Genomic DNA, 16,122 nt, shown 5'->3' on the forward strand with positions numbered 1-16,122 from the left:
TTCCCTGTCCTTCACTATCTCCCAGAGTTTGCTCAAACTCATGTCCGTTGAGTCAATGATGCCAGCTTTATTAAACAGGTTTGTTGAGGTTTAATTATGCCTTGAGATATAATAGGAAATGGCAACCCACTCCAGTACTCTTGCCTGGAAAATGCCATGGACAGAGGAGCCTGGTGGGCTACAGTCTATGGGTTTGCAAAGAGTCAGATACAACTAAGCAACTTCACTTCTCATTGAGGTATAATTACTATTCAAAGAGAAACATTATACTTATTTAAATGTATAGTTTAATGAGTTTGGACATATGCATATTCCTGTGAAACTGTCACCACAATCAAGGTACTAAATATATCCATTACCTAGGAAAGTGTCATATCACCCTCCTTTTTGTGGTAAGAACATGAGATTAACCCTTTTTTCCCCCTAAATAAAATTTTATTTTTACTTATTGAAGTATAGTTGGCTTATAACATTATGTTAGTTTCAGGTGTACACCTAGAAATTTTATATTTTGAGGTCCACTCTTTTAACAAGTGTATCAAGAGCACAGTACAGGATTGTTCTAGGCACCGTGTGGTAGGGAAGATTTCTAGAACTTATTCATTCTGCATCACAAAAGCGTCATACCCATTAAACAACAACTTCTTATTTGGATTTAGCTCTTTCTCCTACTTTTCTTAGTGATAACCATCACTTTTGCACTTGAATATTGCCTGTTTCTGCTCCTCCTGTGAAGCGAGAAATGAGTCTTGTTGACTGTTGTGTTGAATGAATGAATGGATGAATGAACGGATGGATGAATGAAAAATGAATGGGAAAGGTGGAGCCAGCAACCTTTTTATTTCTCTTGTAGCTGAAACAATTTTCTCTTAGAAGAGTAAAATCTGAAGGAAACTTCTGCTCCCCACACTTCTGGGAGAATGAGGGAGCAGCTTGTTCCTGGCCCATTGTCTTCTCCTATATGATCTCACTTATGCCTCCCCAAACCTGTGCCGTAGAGGCAGTGGAAGTGGTGTTATTCGTGTCTTCCAGAGGAGGAGATTGAGGACAACAGTGACACAGTGATATGCCCACAGTGGCAGCTGTGGTAACTCCTAGTCTTGCTCAGCTTTTCTACTAAACAGTTTTCATCTGGGATAATAAACCCAGGGCTCACCAGGTCCGTTTCAGGCCTGAGAATCAGATGTAAATCTACTAAAAATGGATTTGCCATTCATGAAACATGCCACTCCTAGAGAACCAATTGGCAGAAGGGCTTTAAAAACCAGCAATTAAAAAGACCAGTGCAATAAATCAATATCACAGTAATACAAGTCTATGCCCCAACCAGTAATGCTGAATAAGTTGAAGTTGAACTGTTCTATGATGACCTATAAGACCTTCTAGAACTAATACCAAAAAAAAAAAAAAAAAAGATGTCCTTTTCATCATAGGGGACTGGAATGCAAAAGTAGGGAGTCAAGAGATACTGGAGTAACAGGAAAATTTGGCCTTGGAGTACAGAATGAAGCAGGGCAAAGGCTAACAGAGTTTTGCCAAGAGAATGCACTGGTCACAGCAAACACCCTCTTCCAACAACACAAGAGAAGCTCTACACATGGACATCACTAGATGGCCAACACCGAAATCAGATTGGCTATATTCTCTGCAGCCAAAGATAGAGAAGCTCTGTACAGTTAGAAAACACAAGACGAGGAGCTGACTGTGGCTCAGATCATAAACTTCTTATTGCCAAATTCAGACTTAAATTGAAGAAACTAACCAATAGACCATGCAGGTATGACCTAAATCAAATCCCTTATGATTATACAGTGGAAGTGAGAAATAGATTCAAGGGATTAGATCTGACAGACAGAGTGCCTGAAGAACTATGGACAGAAGTTCATGACATTGTACAGGAGGCAGGGATCAAGATCATCCCCAAGGAAAAGAAATGCAAAAAGGCAAAGCAATTGTCTGAAGAGGCCTTACAAATAGCTGAGAAAAGAAAAGATGCAAAAAGACAAAGGAGAAAAGGAAAGATATACCCGTTTGAATGCAGAGTTCCAAAGAATAGCAAGGAAAGATAAGAAAGCCTTCCTCAGTAATCAATGCAAAGAAATAGAGGAAAGCAAAGAATGGGAAAGACTAGAGATATCTTCAAGAAAATTAAAGATACCAAGGGAACATTTCATGCAAAGATGTGCACAATAAAGGACAGAAATGGTATGGACCTAACAGAAGCAGAAGACATTAAGAAGAGGTGGCAAGAATACACAGAAGAACTATACAGAAAAGATCTTCATGACCCAGACAACCATGATGGTGTGATCACTCACCTAGAGCCAGACATCATAGAATGCAAAGTCAAGTGGGCCTTAGGAAGCAATATAACAAACAAAGCTAGTGGAGGTGATGGAATTCCAGCTGAGCTATTTCAAATCCTAAAAGATGATGCTGTGAAAGTGCTGCACTCAATATGCCAGCAAATTTGGAAAACTCAGCAGTGGCCACAGGACTGGAAAAGGTCTGTTTTCACTCCAATCCCGAAGAAAGGCAATGCCAAAGAATGCTCAGACTACTGCACGATTGCACTCATCTCACATGCTAGCAAAGTAATGCTCATAATTATCCATGCGAGGCTTCAACAGTATGTGATCCGTGAACTTCCAGATGTTCTGGCTGAACTTAGAAAAGGCAGAGGAGCCAGAGATCAAACTGCCAACATCTATTGCATCATCAAAAAGCAAGAGAGTGCCAGAAACATATCTACTTCTGCTTTATCAACTATTCCAAAGTCTTTGTGTGGATCACAATCAACTGTGGAATATTCTTCAAGAGATGGGAATACCAGACCACCTGACCTGCCTCCTGAGAAATCTGCATGCAGGTTAAGAAGCAACAGGTAAAACTGGACATGGAATAACAGACTGGTTCCAAATCAGGAAAGGAGTACATCAAGCCTGTATATTGTCACCCTACTTATTTAACTTATATGTAGAGCACATCATGGGAAACGCTGGGCTAGAAGAAGCACAAGCTGGAATCAAGATTGCCGGGAGAAATATCAATGACCTCAGATATGCAGATGACACCACCCTTATGGCAGAAAGCCAAGAACTAAAAAGCCTCTTGATGAAAGTGAAAGAGGAGAGTGAAAAAGTTGGGTTAAAACTCCACATTCAGAAAACTAAGATCATGGCATCCAGTCCCATCACTTTGTGGCAAATAGATGGGGAAACAATAGAAACAGTGAGAGACTTTATTTTCTTTGACTCCAAAATCACTGCAGATGGTGACTGCAGCTGTGAAATTAAAAGATGCTTGCTCCTTGGAAGAAAAGCTGTGACCAAACTAGACAGCATATTAAAAAGCAGAGACATTACTTTGCCAACTAAGGTCCATCTAGTCAAAGCTTTGGTTTTTCCAGTGGTCATGTATGGAGGTGAGAGTTGGGCTATAAAGAAAGCTGAGGCTGAGCACTGAAGAATTGATGCTTTTGAACTGTGGTGTTGGAGAAGACTCTTGGACTGTAAGGAGATCAAACTAGTCAATCCTAAAGGAAATCAGTCCTGAATATTCATTGGAAGGACTGATGCTGAAGCTGAAGCTCCAATACTTTGGCCACCTTATTCGAAGAACTGACTCATTGGAAAAGACCATGATGCTGGGAAAGATTGAAGGCAGAAGGAGAAGGGGACATCAGAGGATGAGATGGTTGGATGGCATCACCAACTCGATGGACATGAGTTTGAGTAAACTCTGGGAGTTGATGATGGACAGGGAATCCTGGCATGCTGTAGTCCATGGGGTCGCAAAGAGCCGGACCCTACTTAGCAACTGAACTGAACTGCGCAATAAATCACCATTCAAATTGAACACATTTTTCATCCACATACTCAGTACTTAGCTAGAACTCCAAAGTCTATAAGTGGTTTCCCAGATTTATTAGGAAAGACATGGTATCTTTTTTTTTTTTTTTTAATATTTATTTACTTGGCTGCATCAGTCTTAGTTGCAGCATGCAGGATCTTCGTCATGGGATCTTTTGTTGTGACATACAGACGCTAGTTGTGATGTGCAGGCTCTATAGTTGAGGCTCATGGGCTTAGTTGTTCCGCGGTATGTGAGATGTTAGTTCCCCGCCCAGGGATCAAACCCATATCCCTTGCATTGTAAGATGGATTTTTAACCACTGGACCACCAGGGAAGTCCCAACACTGTATCTTTATTTTGAGGCATGAAGGCTGGAGAAATAAGCAGGAAGAGGATGAAAAGTTCTCCTCCTTCAGAAGAGCTGAGTCTCCCACAAGCCTGGAAGGACACCCCTGTCAAAAGAGACACGGAGTCAGAGGCAGTCACACCAGAACCTTAAGGAGACAGCCTGACACGGGCTTCCAGTGAAGACAGATCCAGAATAAGGGTCCCTGATTCTGCAGATTCAGGAAACCCAGAGAAACCAGACAGAGGTGAGGAACCATGTTTGCACTGCCTACAGCCGACACGCTTTCCCCACCCGCTCATCCTTCCGAATTGCTGGGCTTTTAATGTTCACTTGCTTCCTCAAGCTCTCCAGCTCAAGCGCTCAGAAGAAAGTTTTAACAACTTCAAAGTAAACAGAGAGAGAGCAAAACAAAAGCCACCCGCAGTAATTTTAGCAAATAGAACTGAAAACAAGAATGTAAGCAGTCAAAAAATATATGATTAAACAGGGTACATTCAAAATTGTTTTGCAAGATTAATAGTAACCTGAACAGAGCAGGTACAAATTGGTAATATAGTTTTGAATGCTATTTATTTTAAGAAATACAAGTAACTTTTGAAAAATGTATACCACATAGACTTAAAATGTTAGCAGGGCCGATAGACTAACAACACTTTTGAAATATAGAGACTTAATTTTTAGTAACTGAAATAGTTTCTTGAGGAACCCGAAATAAAAGTTTAGGGACATTTAGATTGAAGGCAAAAAGAGAAGAGGACGGCAGAGGATGAGACTGTTAGACAGCATCACCAGCTCAGTGAACATGAATTGGGGCAAACTCTGTGATAGTGAAGGAAAGGGAAGCCTGGTGTGTCAGTCCATGGGGTCACAAAGAGTCGGACACAACTTAGTGATTAAACAACAGCAATCACTTAAGATACTTCTTAAGTGATAAACTTAACTTTTCAAAATAGTCTCCAACATTCAAGGGGGGAAAGAACACAGAAATCATATTACAAAATAGAAAAATTCAACAAAAAAGAAATCAAGAGGAAATATTTAAAATGTAGTAAAAGGACAAAACATCACACATAATATGTTGACCACAAATATACACTTAGAACATATTTGCTTACTGAAAGCAAAAGACTGAGCCAAAAACTGAACTCAGTTATGGGCTGTAATCAAAAACAAATACAACTCAATGAAAGCTATTCTAAAGGGTGAAAAAATGGGAAGACTGGTCCCAACCAGACAGCTGGTTCCACCTCCCTGGTGCAACCAACACTAAAACACCCTCCATGCCCAAGAGAGAGGTTGGTACAGTGGAAGGAGCAGTAAAAAGTGCCCAAGAGTCTTGCTAATGGTTTGTCAATTTTGTTTATTTTTTCAATAAACCAGCTTTTAGCTTTGTTGATTTTTGCTATGGTCTTTGGGATCGGGATTTTTGAAAGCTTTTAGCTTTCAACCAGCTTTTAGCTTTGTTGATTTTTGCTATGGTCTTTGGGATCGGGATGGGGAATACATGTAAATCCATGGCTGATTCATGTCAATGTATGACAAAAACCACTACAATATTGTAAAGTAATTAGCCTCCAACTAATAAAAATAAATGAAAAAAAAAGTGCCCAAGAGTAGGGTGTTTGCCAAATCTGTACCTACAAATGTTGAAACCAGGCCCAAAGCAGAGCTGGAAATGACACATTTCCAGACAGATATGTACAGAATTGCAAGCGATATTTTAAGATGTAAAATGCTGTGCTGTTGCTTATTTTTCTGAACAACTAAAAGACAGTGGGACATGGAGTGAAGGGAGGTTTTGACCCTCTCCTGGGTGGATTTAACATTTCACAGGCTGAGGGGAGTGGATGACTGTGATTTTTTTAAATGTCCTAAACATGAGACAGAGTGAAATGGCAACTTTGAATCGTCTTTCAAGCATTTAAATTCTCTGACCTGTTTTCAATTCGTATCTTCTATACTAGTGGTTTTTGTTAGAATGCTCCCTGATCTGGGCTGTCTCCTTGAAATTGTGTGCCTTATGCAACATTTTTGGTCACTACAGTCTAGTTTTTTCTTCAACAATATTTTTAATGTGTTGTGAAAGATTAGACATTTTTGAGTTTAGGTGTGTGACATTATGCTCTGAATTAGGGACTTCTGGAATGAACAGTCTATTAAAAGTTGAGACTGGTACTCTTTTTCAGATGGTTTGCCTTCAAATTTTTAGCTGGAAAGTCTGTAGATTAACTGTCTTTGCTGAAAAGTAGCTGGAATAACTACTGAAATTTATTTAGAAAAGGATTCTAACACTACACAGTTATTTAGATTTTTAGCACTAGGATTAAGAATTGTGTAAAACTTGTTCATAATGTCTGAGTAGCAGCATCAAACAATCAGTAATATCTTCAGGAATTCCCTGGAGGTCTAGTGATTAGGATTCAATGTTTTCATTGGTGGGCCCAGGTTCGATACCTAGTCAGGGAAATAAGATCCTACAAGCTTCACAGCATGGCCTAAATAAAGAAAAATGAAATGGAAAAAAAACCATCAGTATTATTTTTATTATGCAAGATATTTCTATATTTGATTTTTAAATTTCTTTCCTAAAAAGAACCATTTAACTTTGCTGCATGTGGAAGAGTTTGTTTGAATATATTGATTGAACAGTGGAAGACACTGATGCAGTCACCCTAAGTATGTGCAGATTGCTTGTTCTTCCTTCTTACGAATTAAGCTTCAAGAAAAGAATAAACTTAAACTTGAAAAATAAATAACTGACCAAAGGTGTGGTGCAAATGCAAACAGAAAGGAAAGCAATTAGGGAAAGTTAAGATTAATGCATGAATTATTAAACATAAGAGATTCATCTTATAAAAATTATATAGACAGCCTCTTCCTAATGAAGATCAATGCAGCTCCTAGAGATTGTGCATTAAGTAACACAACAGAAACATAGATGATTCTTAATTTTTCTATAGAAACTGAAAATTAATAGGATAATGAATTATCCTAGGAGGTTTCAAAAATCATGTGGGTCAACTTAATGTGCCTGATTAAAAACAAAAGCAGGAAAAATAAAAAATGAAATAGTGATAGGAGACCCTAAAGTAACTTCCAGTCTTTGAAAAATGAAGAAGTCTAAAAAATAAACACAAAGAAGACATTGATGATATAGTTATTGAGTTTAGTTTAATAATTATGTATTGAATGCTGAACTTAAAACGACCAACACAACATTGTAAAGTAGTTTTCCTCAAATTAAAAAATAAATTTAACAAAAAAAGAGAACAAAAAATAAATTTTTAGGAAAACTGTTTTGAAAAAAAGGAAATAGGGAAAGTTATTAAAGGCTGCAGAATATGAAGTTATATACCATAAAATAAAACTCATGTTTCCTGAAAAGAAAAAAAAAATTACCAGTAGATGTCATCTTTTTAAATACTAACTTAATTTTCATAAAAATTTACTACATTTTATGCACAAAGCAAAAGCAAACCTTGTTAAATTTCAAAAAATGAAATCTAAATAGGTCACATTCTTAGACCACAGTGAAATAAAACTAAAGATTAATACCAAAATTAAAAATGAAATCTTTTTAAAAATCACTTGAAAGTTTTAAAGCCCTCTCCTAAGTAGCTCTTGGATCAACATGGAAATGAAGTCACAATGGCATCATATTTAGAAACTAACAATTGTGAGAACATCATAGGATCCAAACAGCTGCGTACTCAGAGGAAAATGTGTATTCTTACATTACTAAGTAGTAACACTGAAGCTAGTAAACTAACCAGTCAAGGGAACAAGGGATAAGAGGAAAGCAGAAGTATTGAATTGTTAAAGATTAAAACAGAAACACAAATTAGAGAAGAGTATTTCTCTTGGGCTGAGGCCCCTATATTTTGCTGTCACTAGAGGTGAGTCTGATGACCACTCAGAGTCGCCCACCGCTAAGCTAGCATAACCCCGATCCCCAAATTTGACAAACAAATAAACATTTCATAAGAGGAAAATTATAAGGCACTATTATTTGAGAAAAAATATATAAGAAATTGGCATTGCATATTGAACAGCACAGTCAAGTAACAGAATACCATGATCAAGTAGTTCTATCCAGGACTGTAAGGATAGTTAGCTCAGTAAGACATTTCATAACCTTGAAAGACCCAAGAAGAAAACACATGATTATTTTGATAGATGTCACTAAAGCAGTTATAAAATTTAGTATCCATTCCTTATAAAACTTCTAGTAGAATAAAAATAGGAGATTCTTGAATGGAATAAAAAAAATATCTACTTCGAACAATAAGACTACACTTTGTAATGAAACTTCTGGTTACCAGAAACTTTCACTTTGAAGTCAGAGAAAAGATGAAGATGTATTTTTACCACATTTTAATAACCTTTGGAAGTACTAGGCAGCATAATTATTCATTAATTTTTTATTCTTTATTTCAATAATTATTCACTGAATAGCTACCATGTGACAAAATAAGAAATAGATGTGCAATTAAAGAAGAGGTGAACAGATGATCTGGTCGCTTCTTCCTCTAGTTTTTAAGCCTTGATTTTTGAGGACTAAAGTGACCCTCTGAAGGGACTGTTCTCAAGACTATTATAGAGATGAGGGGTGTTGGCGCAGGAGGGACGGGGTCCTAGTCTACTTTCCTCCATTTTACATAGTAAACTAACAAACAGTTATTAGAAACAACAAATATTTAATGACGAATTCAAAAAAGACAATTTTAAAAATTCAATATGTCCATGATCCACAATCAATAAGAGGACATACTGGGGAAAATAATATTATTAATAAATATGAGGGAAAATAGCACAGACCTAGGGGATAAGCTTATTTTGAAAATGTTTAGAACCTATTTGAAGAAAACTATAAGATTTTTATAAAAGACTTAAAGGAATACTTGAAAGAAACAGAAAGATATGAGTATCTTAGAAGGGAACATCTCATTATTATAATTCGATCATCTCTTCCCTAAATGAAAATGTACATTAAACACAATCCCATGACATAAATAAAAAGAGTGGGCAGTGTGGGTCTAAACTGAAGCTCTAGAGACAGGCACAGTTTGGTCCACCCATTTGTATAAGAAAAAGAACAGTATTTCAAATCAGCTGGAAAAGGATCGATTATGTCACAATTAGTTTTGTGATAACTGGCTGATCATATAAAGAAATCATCCAGATTCCTGCCTCACACATAGTATCTTAATAAGCTGCGCTTAGGTAAATTGCTAATGTGTTTACAATGGTATGTAAAAACAAAAACATTCACCATAAATAACTCTATAAATAAAACTGAAACTGAGTGAATGACTAAATGGATGAATGGATGAACAACTGAACAGAATAAAACTACTCAGACAATTCAAGTACAAAATGCACTTGCTTTGTGCTCCTTGGTAAGGACCCTGCTGGAAATGTCAGTCTGCAGCACCCTTGATGAGAGCAATGCTTGTGTCTTAGTCCATGGGCTGATGTAACAAAATACCACGCACTGAGTGACTCATAGACAATGAGTGCATTCCTTACAGTTCTGGGAGCTGAAAGTCCAAGATCAGGGAGCCAGCATGGCAGGTGGGGCCCGCTTCTGAGCTGCCGACACCTCTTTGTGTTTCCTCATGTGGCGGAAGGGAGGGGCCGGCTCTCTGGGGCCTTTTTTGTAAGGGCACAAATTCTATTTATGAGGGCTCCATCCTCGAAACCCCACAAAACCCCACCTCCAGACACCAACACTCAGGACAGGAGGTTTTCACTGTTTGGATTTTAGGGGAACACAAGCATTCAGACTCCGGCAGCCACTTCACTGCATCACTTATCAACCCATGATGACCTCCGGTCTTTCAGGCTGCCCTCACCTCACCTGGCAGGATGCCCGCTCATGTGGCAGGGATCCATTCTAAATGGTGTGCAGGCTGACTCCTTGCAACACAAGCTGCTCAGGTCCATCGGAGACAGGGACTCTTCCTGTTAGGAGAGACAAGTTGCTCCCAACCCACCAGTAGCCACAGCTCTCCGCCCTTTGGATTTCACAAGCCTGATTCAGACAGTAGTCTACTATGAGCTTGTGCTTCAGGGAATCAGAAATAGCTTTCCCAGAAACACCAAGGCAAAAAATACAAGAAAATGGAACATTTAAACTTCTGTACCAAAAAAAAAAAACCAACAACGTCAGCTAAGAGTCAAAGAACAAAATTAGAAAGAATTATTCACCTCTATGTAACAAGATATTCATATTCTTAATGTGTAAAGTGAAAGTGATAGTCGCTCAGTCGTGTCTGACTCTGCAACCCCGTGGACTGTAGCCCCCCAGGTTCCTCTCTCTGTGGGATTCTCCAGGCAAGAGTACTGGAGTGGGTTGCCATGCCCTCCTCCAGGGGATCTCCTCCAGGGATCGAACCTCCTCCAGGGATCGAACCTGCGTCTCTAGCACCTCTCGCACTGCAGGCCGTTTCTTTACAGTCTGAGCCACCAGGGAAGTCCAGGAATGTGTAAAGACTCTAACAAATCAAAAGGAAGAGAACATCCCAGTTTAAGAAGTGGGCCAAGATTTTGACAAATTTCAAAGCAGACGAAATTTCAGAATCAGGACAGTGTGATGTTCCTCAACCCACTTTTTCATCATCACCTCCTCTGTGATGCTTTAACAGCACAGAGACACTATGTATTTGTTTATGTGGTACATGGATATCTCTGCTTTACATAGAGTAGAGTAAGATATCCTCCCTCCAAAAGCCAATTTTCAACTGTTTGGGGGCAATATCCCTGTTTAGAATGCATACGGTACCTTTGGGGGAGGTGGATGGTGATCAAGGAGGGCGCAAAGGAATGTCCTGGAAGCTGTTCATACTGTTTGCTTGTTTGTTTATCTTGATGCAGTTGTGTGAGTTCTCTTTATGGAATTTCATAGAGCTCCATGTGGACAATTTGTTTCCTTTTCTCTATGTATGGTCTGGTTTAAATGAAACTTTCATTTTTAAAAGTAGGTCCAGTACATAAGTGGACAATTAAGAAAAATAAATATAAATGGCCAATGAGCCTGTGAAAAATACTCTGCCCTTAAATTAAAAGTGATGAAGATGCAGAGTTAGCATCTTTTACTTCATTGGCAAAAGATAAAAAATAAGATCCCATAGTTTCAAAAGAGTAAAGAAAAGGGCACCCTTACATACTATATACTGTTGATAGAATAAATTGCAGGGCAATTTGAAAATGTATCAACAATAAGCTGTTTAACTCAGCAATTCCATTTTGAGACAGTTGGCTTTGCAAAATTTGAAGGTGTTCAATGAGATATGATTGAGAATAATCATTGAATTATATTTAATAGAAAAAAATGAAATAAGTGAATTTCCAGCAATAGGAAATTGATTGGATATACTTGGTAGATCTGTTTAACATAATACTAATTAGTCATGCAGAGTTATAGGTAGTTGCTTAGCACCATGATTGAGAGGAAAGTCTCTGGGATGAGGTTGCTGGGATTCAAATCCTAGTCCTTCATTTTAACGAACTAGGCCCTGAGATAAGCTGTATGCCTTCCGAGTACTCAATCTTCTCTTCTGTAAAATGGAAAATCTGTTGCTAATGAAACTGTATACTTACATATGAAGCAGGAAACAGACTCACAGAGGACAGATGTGGTTGCCAAGGGAGACGAGGGGTGGGGGAGGGGAGGAGGGGGCGTCTGGGCTTAACAGACAAACGCACTATACACAGAACTGGTGAAGGATAAGGCGCTACTGTGTTGCCTAGGAAACTACATTTAATAGCCTGTGATAAATCATAATGGGAAAGAATGTGAAAGAGCATGTATGTACATGTATAAATGAATCATTTTTCTATACAACAGAAATTAACACAACACTGTAAATCAGCTATAATTCAATTTAAAGAAAGAAAATACATTATTAAAAGAATAGAACAAGTCATATGTCCATAGAACATAGGACAAGTCATTAGTCCACTTTTTAAAATATGTTTTACATGAATAGCTACGTTAATAAAAATGGCTATATTTTATTGGGTAGTGTTTTCTATTTTTCACAATGATCTCATATTTCTTGAGTTATTTTCTTAAAGCTCCACAAGATGAGGGCATAGTCTTATGAAAATAGTTACTGTGCTTCTGAGATGTTGCCATTGAATAAGACTGACCATATTTTTTCAGTGTACTGGAGGGTCTCTGCCGCAGCTTGTGTGGATTTTTTTTTACCTCAATCGGTGTTTTTCAAACTTTCACTCACATTGGCATCACCTGCCAAGCTTGAAAACACACAGATTACTGGCCCCACCTCCAGAGTTTCTGATTCAGTCAGTCTGGAATAGGACCCGAGATGCATTTCTAACACGTCCCCAGGAGGGCCTATGTGGTGTTGATGCTGCTGTTCCAGGGACGACACTTTGGGAACCCCTGGATGCTAGCATAGCTGACTTTCTTGACCACATTGTCAAAAGTTTTCCCAAGTGGAACAGTCTTTCACCTTGTGTGGAATGAATACCACGTGTACCTGGGGGATGGAGCCTATAAATAAAAACTGCAAAGTAGGTAGGATAGACCAGAAGTCAGTGAAGCAATTTGATTCTGATCTCTGAGTGTATTCTGATACACATTGCTGGTCGAAATTTCCAAATTCAGGAAAGGTTAGACTCGGGCAAACTAGAGGGAAGCTTTTGTTTCCATTTGCTGATAGAAAGAATCAGTAATCTATAGGAAGAACAAAATGTTTTATTCCAGCCAAATTGAGGCCTATAGCCCAGGAGACACAAATTTAAAGCACTTGAATTGTGTTCCACCGGACTACAAAATCAGGGAGGTTCATAACAGTAAAAATTGCAAAGTACAGTTAGTTACATGAGTTGTTTATCAAGATTTATTACTAGAACTAGGAGGATATAAGCATGTTTGCTACATAAGGATTGAGTGGGATCAGAAATGGTTGCACGGTTACGAGAGACCTTCAGACCATAAGGTGGCAGCTGGCAACTGCTGACAGGTATTGTTTTGAGAATGGCTGGTGGTGTCCTTGAGTTTGTTAGAGTTCAGAAAATTCAGGTTCTCAGTGATACTGGAACATGTCTGAAACCGCATCCACAACGGCCACCTCGCTCCATTTTGGATGCCTGAAACACAGTTACTCTATTTTGGTTTTTAAATGCATTCTTTTCTTTAATGGTTAAATTAGATGTACCGTTCTTGTTTGACAGGCCACAGGCAGGTTATTCTAGTGAGCATGTTTACTGTGCTTAGTCACTCGGTAGTGTCTGATTCTTTGTGACCCCATGGACAGAGGAGCCTGGAGGGCTACAGTCCATGGGGATTCTCCAGGAAAGAATATTGGAGTGGGTTGCCATGCCCTCCTCTAGGAAATCGTCCCAACCCAGGGATCAAACTCAGGTATCCCGCATTGCAGCCAGATACTTTACTGTCTGAACCACCAAGGAAGCCCCCAAAGTGTAACTTGCTGAAACCCGGGATTGAACCAAGAACCTTTAGATCTTCAGTCTAACACTCTCCTAACTGAGCTATTTTAGCAGCTTAGCATAAAGACTTGACATCTGTGGCTCTATTCATAACTATTTCAACTAGTTAGCATAAAGTTTTTTAAATCATGTGTAGGCCAGAATGATTTCCCCACACATCAATATGTGACAATTTCTTCCATCAGTTTCTCCCCTCTTCTCTACTTTTGGTCAGCAAAGAGACATAGCTTTTTGGCCTTTCTTTCCCGAAGTACTGGATGGTTAAGAGTGGATGTGTGGTCATGTACCTCAGTATTCACAGCAGCAGCGTTTACAATAGCCAGGGCATGGAAGCATCCTAAATGTCCAACAACATGTGAATAGTTAAAAAGATGTAGCACGTGAATATGATGGAATATTACTCAGCCATGAAAAGCAACAAAACTGGATCATGTGTAGTGATGTGGATGGACCTAGATTCTGTAATACCGAGTGAAGTAAGTTGAAAAGAGAAAAATAAATATCATATATGAATGCATATATGTGGAATCTAGAAAATGGTACAGATGAACCTATTTGCAGGGCAGGAATAGAGATGTCAAAAACAGACATGCGGATACAGATGCGGAAAGGCAGAGTGGGACAAATTGGGAGAGAGTATTGGCATATATAGACTACTGTGTGTGAAATAGACAGCTGGTGGGAAGCTACTGTCTAGTGCAGGGAGCTCCACGCTGTGATGACCTAGAGGGGTGGAGAGGCGGGGGCAGACGGAAGGTTCCAGAGGGAGAGTATGTGTGTGTGCACAGAGCTGATTCACTTCGCTGCACCACAGAAGCTAACACAACATTGTAAAGCAACTGTACTCTAACAGAAATGTAAAATTTTTTAAATTAAAAAATTTTTTTTAATTTTAAAAATTTCAAAAAGTGGATGTGTAGTAATAGCATATTATCTGAATCCACATGCTCTGTAAGTCCTCTGTGCTGCCATAGTTTCACCTCGTAAGTGTTCAGATGTTCAGAAGTTCACTTCGAAGAAAACAAACTCATGGGACATCACAAGATTAATTCTGTGCCCACGAAAGCTCATCTCTTCACGGAGATCTTTTTCCCCCCAAGAAGGAAAGACTTGTGCTCAATTCAAAACATCAGGAAAACCTGAATAGTATGACAACCTCATTGAGAACACTCATTCAAATCAAATAAATTTCAAGAAGTAGGTTTGAAATATTTTCATCTTAAAAACATCAGAAAGAGCACATTAACTTACAAATCAATGCAACTGGATATAATAGGGCATTCTGTTCCATTATCAGGTTTCAGATGTGATTTCAACATTAGTTATGTATGAGTTTGCTGGATTTTCTATTTCTCAGTTTGAGAATATTGTCCTTAGTCATTAAAGATTGTGTTTCCCTCTTTATCTACCTGACAACTTCTCTGCTATTATTTAATTCAAATTGCAAAGGTTCTTCTTGTGTTTCTTTCTCAAACATTTATAGTTAGATTGAAGAAATGTGCATTATTGCTGACCTAAATATTGAAGGAGGGGCCAGGCTGAATTTGCAGTTTACATTCTTAATTTGCACAAAAAAAAACCTTTATTCATAGACAGTACCAGTTCCTTTTAGACTAAATCGTTGTAAATTCTGATCAAGGAGATTTCATTGCATTTCTCTCAAGACTCTTTAGTTTCGACTAAGAATATTTGTAAAGGAAGGTGGTTTCTCAATGCAATAGTTTGGGAGGAGGAAAATGAAAATATATCTTGGTTTCTGAAAACTTTTTGGCAATTTCCTGATACTTGTTATAATTCTAACAAGGTAATCACCCTTCTCTTGAGAGTGATAGAAATTACTGCACAGCCAAATTTCAACTAGCAGAGATATTTTTGCAAGTGAAGAATTTGGCCCTGTAGGTTCAACAAAGCCAAGCAAACATAACAATTTAACAAGGAATGCCAATAATTTTACAAAAGTATAATACTTGCCAGCAAAGTAAATACCTGGATAATCAAACAAAATTCAAAGTCACAGAATTTCAGAATATATAGGTCATGTACCACTTCCCTTCACCTACAAAAATACCATAAGATACATGAAACCTAGAGATATTTTTAATGACTTGCCAATCAACGTTCATGCAGTCAGTATGCTGAGAAGATTAGACACCAATTCTCCAAAGTCCTGGGACCCCCTGGTGGTCCAGTGGCTAAGACTCCGAGCTCCCAATGCAGTTTGGTCTCTGGTCAGGGATCTAGCTTCCACACACCGCAATGACGACTGAACATCATGTACCACAACTAAGACCCAGAGCAGCCAATAAATAAATATAAACAAACACCGCAAAAGAACAATTCTCCTGAGTTCCACCCAAGAATGCTTTGCACTGCCCCATACTGTTCAAAGCTAAAACCAGAGACCAACTATTTTCAGGGGTTACCAAACCAATCCAGCT

The 16,122-nt window shown here is 38.5% G+C and overlaps 1 protein-coding gene and 1 non-coding gene across 4 annotated transcripts in view; one reads left to right on the top strand and one right to left on the bottom strand.

Annotated features, from left to right (window-relative positions):
- The window catches only part of SPTLC3 (serine palmitoyltransferase long chain base subunit 3), a 156,247-nt gene that overhangs the window by 57,701 nt on the left and 82,424 nt on the right, over positions 1–16,122 (top strand). The window lies entirely within an intron of this gene.
- TRNAF-GAA (transfer RNA phenylalanine (anticodon GAA)) lies at positions 13,664–13,736 on the bottom strand. Its single transcript has one exon. It is a non-coding gene; the product is annotated as a tRNA-Phe (tRNA).

The sequence above is a fragment of the Dama dama genome, chromosome 23 (assembly GCF_033118175.1).
Source record: "Dama dama isolate Ldn47 chromosome 23, ASM3311817v1, whole genome shotgun sequence".
In the NCBI taxonomy this organism is placed as follows: domain Eukaryota; kingdom Metazoa; phylum Chordata; class Mammalia; order Artiodactyla; family Cervidae; genus Dama; species Dama dama.